A 6,225-nucleotide genomic window follows, 5' to 3' on the forward strand; every position below is an offset into this window, starting at 1 on the left:
TTGCTGGTTCCCTTAGTGATCTCTATCAGCCTCATGGTTTCACATGCCATCTCTGTGCTGATCACACCCAAATCTTTTTCCTCCAGCATAGGACTCACCACTGGCTTCCCAACCTCACACATCAAACTGCCTCACCAGTGCTTCCATTTTGATTTCTCAAGTTTGCCAAGTCAAAATGGTTTCCCTGAGCTCCCCGAAACTGTCCCCACCCTAGTCTCCCCCATCTTGGGAACCTGAAACACCATTTTGCAAGTTGCCCTGGCTGAATTCCTTGGTGTCATCTTTGACCCCTTTCTGTCACCCATCACCCAGTCTGAAGGGAACTCCCATATGTGCTCTACCTTCAGCTGTTTCAAAATCAGCTACTCTTCGGGGCGCCTGGGTGGCTCAGTCGGTTAAGCGTCCGACTTCAACTCAGGTCACAATCTCGCGGTCTGTGAGTTCGAGCCCCACGTCGGGCTCTGGGCTGATGGCTCAGAGCCTGGAGTCTGCTTCGGATTCTGGGTCTCCCTCTCTCTCTGACCCTCCCCTGTTCATGCCCTGTCTCTCTCTGTCTCAAAAATAAATAAACGTTAAAAAAAAATTTTCAAAATCAGCTACTCTTCACCATCACCACCCCACTGATCTGGGGACTCCTCGCTGGCCTCCTGGCTGCCACTTGTGCCCCACCTACAGCTAGAGGGGTTCTAGTAAATCAGATGATATCCCTTTGCTGCCCCAAATCATCTGTTCACTGGGAATAAAAGCCAACTCCCTGAAGTGGCCAGCAAGGCTCTTCCTCCCTGACCTCACCTCCCACCTTTCCCCTCCATTTCCTTGCCAGCCGCACTCCAGTCTCTGTGCTATTTCTTCAACAGGCCAGGCATATGCCTGCCTCAGGGATTTTGCCTGTGCTGTTCCATCTGCCTGGAAGGCTTTTCCCGTGGAAGTCTACATAGCTCTGCCCTTCGTCCCCTTCAGGGTTTTACTCAGAAACCACCTTCCCAATAAGCCCTACCTGACCACTCTCTTTTCTTTTCGTTTTCTCTTTTTCTTTTCTTTTTTTCCCCTTTCCTTTCCTTTCCTCTTTTCTTTTCTTTTCTCTTCTCTAAGTAGGCATCATGCCCAGCACAGAGCCCAACTCAGGGTTTGAACTCATGACCCCAAGACCTGAAATGAGATTGAGTCAGAAACTCGGGGTGCCTGCGTGGCTCAGGAGGTTAAGCGTCTGACTTGGGCTCAGGTCATGATCTTGCAATATATGAGTTTAAGCCTTGCATCAGGCTCTGTGCAGACAGCTTAGAGCCTGGAACCTGCTTCAGATTCTGTGGCACTTTCTGTCTCTCTCTCTCTCTCTCTCTCTCTCTCTCTCTCTCTCTCGAAAATAAATAAACTTAAAAAAAAAAAGAGTCAGAAACTCAACTGACTGAGCCACCCAGGTGCTCCTGATCACTCTGTTTTAAATTGAAGCCCCCTTCCTGGACCCCTATGTCCCTTCTATGCACTATTTTTCTCCATTGCACTTATCCTCATGTGACATGTATTTCTGTAATGTATTTGCTCTTCCTCTGAATCCCCCCTCTATAATGTCAGCTCTACGAGGGTAGTGATTTTTGCCTGTGTTGTTACCTACTGTGTCCCCAGAGCCTGGCACAATGCCTGGCAATCAAGAATGAATGAATAAGTTCATCTCTGGATAGTGAATCCCCATGTACCCAATGTAATACCAATAAATGTAGCCCCGTACACACAGAGAAACTCTCACGGACAGCTGATGCCAACTCAACCCCCTAAAGAGTGTCAACCCCATGTGGACCCCGTCAACAAGGAAAAACTCTGCAAAGGTGTGCTTGTCCTACTGAAGGCCAGCTCCACAAAGAAAGGGATTTGGTCTGTTTTCTTCACTGCTCTACACCAAGGGCCTACCCCAAGGTTGGTCATAGAACAGTCTGCTAATACATATCTGCTAAAATGAACTGAGTCCACATACACTGGTATAAGCCCACAATCAGCGTCCATCTTACAGACAGAACAAAGTCCATAACTGATATAAACTCCCATTTGCAGGGTGGCTCTCGCATGGATAGTGTAAACCCCAGATAGGGCATGCTCAAACACAGCGTGAACCCCAGCAGAGGCAGCACGACCCTCATAAACCTCATACAGACAGGGTAGCCCTCATAAATGACCCAAGTGCCATCCAATAGCACAGTCTTCATAAACTTTGTGAGCCTCGTATACAAAGGCAACCCACATAAACGGTGTAACCCCATATAGGTGGTGTAACTTTCATAAACAGCGTGAGCCCCATATACGTGGTGAGACAGCAAATAAACAAGGTGGGCCCCCCCTACAAATAGCGTGTTCCCTCATTAGTGTGCTCTACCCTAGAGGCAACATGGCCCGTTTAACATTGTGTGAATTCCTCCATCAATGGGGTCAGCTCCTACAACCTGTGTAAACCTGTATGCACAGTGGAGACAAGCACATAAATAGGGTCATTTCTGTAACTAGTGTGACTTTTCATGTGAACAGGGTAGCCCCGTCGTCACCTGGCCTCATGAGTGTAACCCAAGGACACTGGGCCCCCGTGTGGACAGTGCCACCTCAGGGGAGCACTCTGTGAGCAGTGTACGGACTTAACAATGGTTGCAACACACTTCAGTGTCACTATGTCAGTTTTATTAAGTCATTGATAATGTAGCCCGAAACCCCATGTTCCATTTAAACTCCCTGGGCCTTTGTAACAACCATCATAACATTCTATTATCCACCCTCCTCCTAAAAATCCTAGTTCTCCCATAAAAAGTTACACAACTGGGATGCCTGGGTGGCTCAGTCAATTAAGCATCCAACTTTGGCTCAGGTCATAATCTCGCAGTTCGTTGGTTTGAGCCCCATGTGGGGCTCTGTATTGACAGCTCAGAGCCTGGAGCCTGCTTGGGTTTCTGTCTGTCTGTCTGTCTGTCTCTCTGCCCCTCCCAGGCTTGTGCTCGCGCTCCCCCCCCCTCTCCAAAATAAATAAACATTAAAAAAGAAAGTTACGGAACTGGGGCGCCCAGGGGGCTCAGCTGGTTAAGCGACCGACTCTTGGTATGGCTCAGGTCATGATCTCGCAGTTAGTGAGTTTGAGCCCCACACCGGACTCTGCGCTGACAGCGTGGAGCCTGCTTGAGATTCTTTCTCTCTCCCTCTGTCTCTGTCCGTCCCTGCTCAGGCTCTCTCTCTCTCTCTCTCTTTCTAAATAAAAATAAATAAACTTTATTTTAAAAGTTACCTAACTCCCCTGCAGCACACACAGGTATGAGGACAGGATGACTCCCCAGAGGGTAGTATAACTTGTCACGAACACTGAGGCCCCAAATAAAGACCTAGAAATGGTGAATTAATTCCTAAGCGGCAGGGATTTCCCGGGGCCCAGCACAGGATAGGGCACATAAAAACTGCCACTTCTAGGGGCACGTGTGGCCCAGTCGGTTAAGCATCTGGCTCTTGATTTCAGCTTAAGTCACGATCTCTTTGATTGTAGGATCGAGCCCTGTGTGGAGCCTGCTTGGGATTCTCTGTCGGCCCCTCCCCCACTCCTCAAAAAGAAATAAATGAACATTAAAAGGGGCACCTGGGTGGCTCAGTTGTGTGCTGACTTTGGCTCAGGTCATGACCTTGCGGTTCGTAGGTTCAAGCCCCATGTTGGGCTCTGTGCTGACAGCTCAGAGGCTGGAGCCTGCTTCAGATTCTGTGTCTCCCTCTCTCTCTGCCCCTCCCCTGCTCACACACACACACACACACACACACACACACACACTCTCTCTCTCTCTCTCTCTCTCTCTCAAAATAAATACATAAACACACAAACATTAAAAAAAATCGCCACTCCTATTTACTGAGCACTTACTATATACAAGGCCCTGGACCTGGACTCGGCATCTCATTTCATCGTCACGTCAACTTTATCAGGTAGGTACTCCGATGATCCCCATTTTTCAGATGAGAACAGTGAGACTCAGAGAGGTTCCAGGCCCACACTAAACATTGTTACAGCTGGGACATCAAGTGCTAGACCACGCTGCCTCCTGATAGCTCGGCAAATGCTCCAGAGATAGGCCAAACCCTGGAATCCTTTCAAACACTTCCGCCGCCACAACTACCAGCACCAGGAGCGGCACACACGTACAAAGTGTGCAGAAGGTGGCCAGTTAAGACTGAGGCAGCATAAACGCTTCAGGTAGTGATAACCCCCTGGATACCAACAATCACGACAATAGCTAAGATCTTTGCGGGTTTACTCTGCTGGAGCCACTTGTCCCAAATGCCTTGCACATCTAAATTCATTGTAACCCTAGGCCAAGGGCTTCCGTTTGTTTGTTTGTTTTTAATTATCCCCATACAGATGCAGAAATGGAGGCACAGAGGGATTAAATGGCTTGCCCGAAGTCACACAGTCAGAGAAGAAGCCCAGCTGGGTTTGACCCCAGTAGCCTGGCTAAGCCTGTATTATCCCGCTTCCGGCAACATCACCCCCCACCTTGCAGGACAGTGTAATGTCAATGAACTGTGTACTAAGTTAATTACATTCTATGTAATTCTCTCAGGGGCAGGGTACTATGCGCACCTTTCCTTGATGACAGGATGACAGGAAAAATAGGCCCTTGGACAGTGTGAATTCCCACAGACAGGTCTCCTTTGTGCATGGTGTAACTCCAACAAGCAGTGAGGATTCCTGTGTGAACACTGTAAACTGACCACAGCCAAGACGATCCTGAAGGGACAGGAGAGGCTCCCTTTCACTACATCAGAGGGCTCCCTGGGCAGGGTGAGTTCCTTCACGGACAGTGCACACCTCCCTCCCCACTGACAGGCTAACTCTCCCCCACACCTGATGCCAACTGACTATGGAACGTGAAACACCATCCTGATCAACGGAAGTCTCTAACGCAATATAATCTCTGGGCAGTGTGAACTCCCACCCAGCACGCACTTCCCCGTGGACACTATAATGTCTCATCTCCATGGCAAAATTAACAAGGACAGGGCACATCTCCATGTATGGGGGACCTTCTGCAGCTGCTGTGAACCCCTTCTGTAACAGCGTGAACCATTCTCCGAGGGTCTACCTAAGTAGGCAATAGGAACTCTCTGATGAGTATAAACTTCCCTCAGACCCAGCATCTACCCAATGTACATGGTCTAACCTGCCCTGTAAAAGCTCCCTCAAAGCCCACTCAGTTTTTCAGTGCAAACTCTTCTAGAATGTTATGAAAACAGTATAAAATAGCATGATAGTATGAAATGGTGTAAGTCATAATACACTAGTGTAATAGTGTAAGTGTAAATAATAGTGTAAGATTCCTTCCCATTGATTCTCTTTCCCTCTTTCTCTGCCTCTCCCCTGCACGCCTACTCTCTCTCTCTCTCTCAAAATAAATAAATGAACGTCAATAAAAATTGAGGGGCACCTGGGAGGCTCAGTTGGTTGAGCGTTCTACTTTGGCTCATGATCTCACAGGTCATGAGTTTGAGCCCAGCATCAGGTTCTGCACTGACAGCGCAGAGCCTACTTGGGATTCTCTCTTCTCTCTCTCTGCCCTTCCCCCACTCGTGAAGTTGTAGACAGTGAAATCTCCCCCACTCTCAAAGCAAATCTTTTGTGGACAGTGGATAATGTGAATCTCCTTCAATCTCAGTGAACCCCATTGGACAACTGAGATTTCTTCCTAGCCCCCGGGGTTAACCGGCCCTATGTCACAGCACATTCTCGCACCGGTAGTGGGAATGTTGTAGCGTGTGCACCTGCAATAGACTGGGTGCATTGGCTTCTCAAGTGATGGGAATCCTGTGTGGATACCGGGAACCCATCACAGGCAGCAAAAGCCTCTCCTAAGGCCAGTGACCACTGCTCTCCATTACCCTCTATTTAGGGCAAATCCAACGTGGAGAGTTTGGATGCCCTGCAGACAGCCCCATACCTGGTGTAAGCCCCAGATTTGGGCTGCCGGAATCTACTACAGACAGGGCATATCCCTCTCCTCCCTACCCCGTGTGAACCACCCCCTAACCTGAGACCTTAAAAAAATCTCGGTCCCGCCAAGAGCGAACACCCACAAAGTAGCTCTCTACAGAATGTAGTGTGAAGGGAATGTGGTGTGAAGCGCCACGAAGCGCTACATTTTCCCATCTTGTACCCCCACGAGCCTGGGGGGAGGCTGTCAGAAAACTGCACCGCCCTAAACGCCAAAGTCTTCGAAG

The sequence above is a fragment of the Prionailurus bengalensis genome, chromosome E2 (assembly GCF_016509475.1).
Source record: "Prionailurus bengalensis isolate Pbe53 chromosome E2, Fcat_Pben_1.1_paternal_pri, whole genome shotgun sequence".
Taxonomy (NCBI): Eukaryota; Metazoa; Chordata; class Mammalia; order Carnivora; family Felidae; genus Prionailurus; species Prionailurus bengalensis.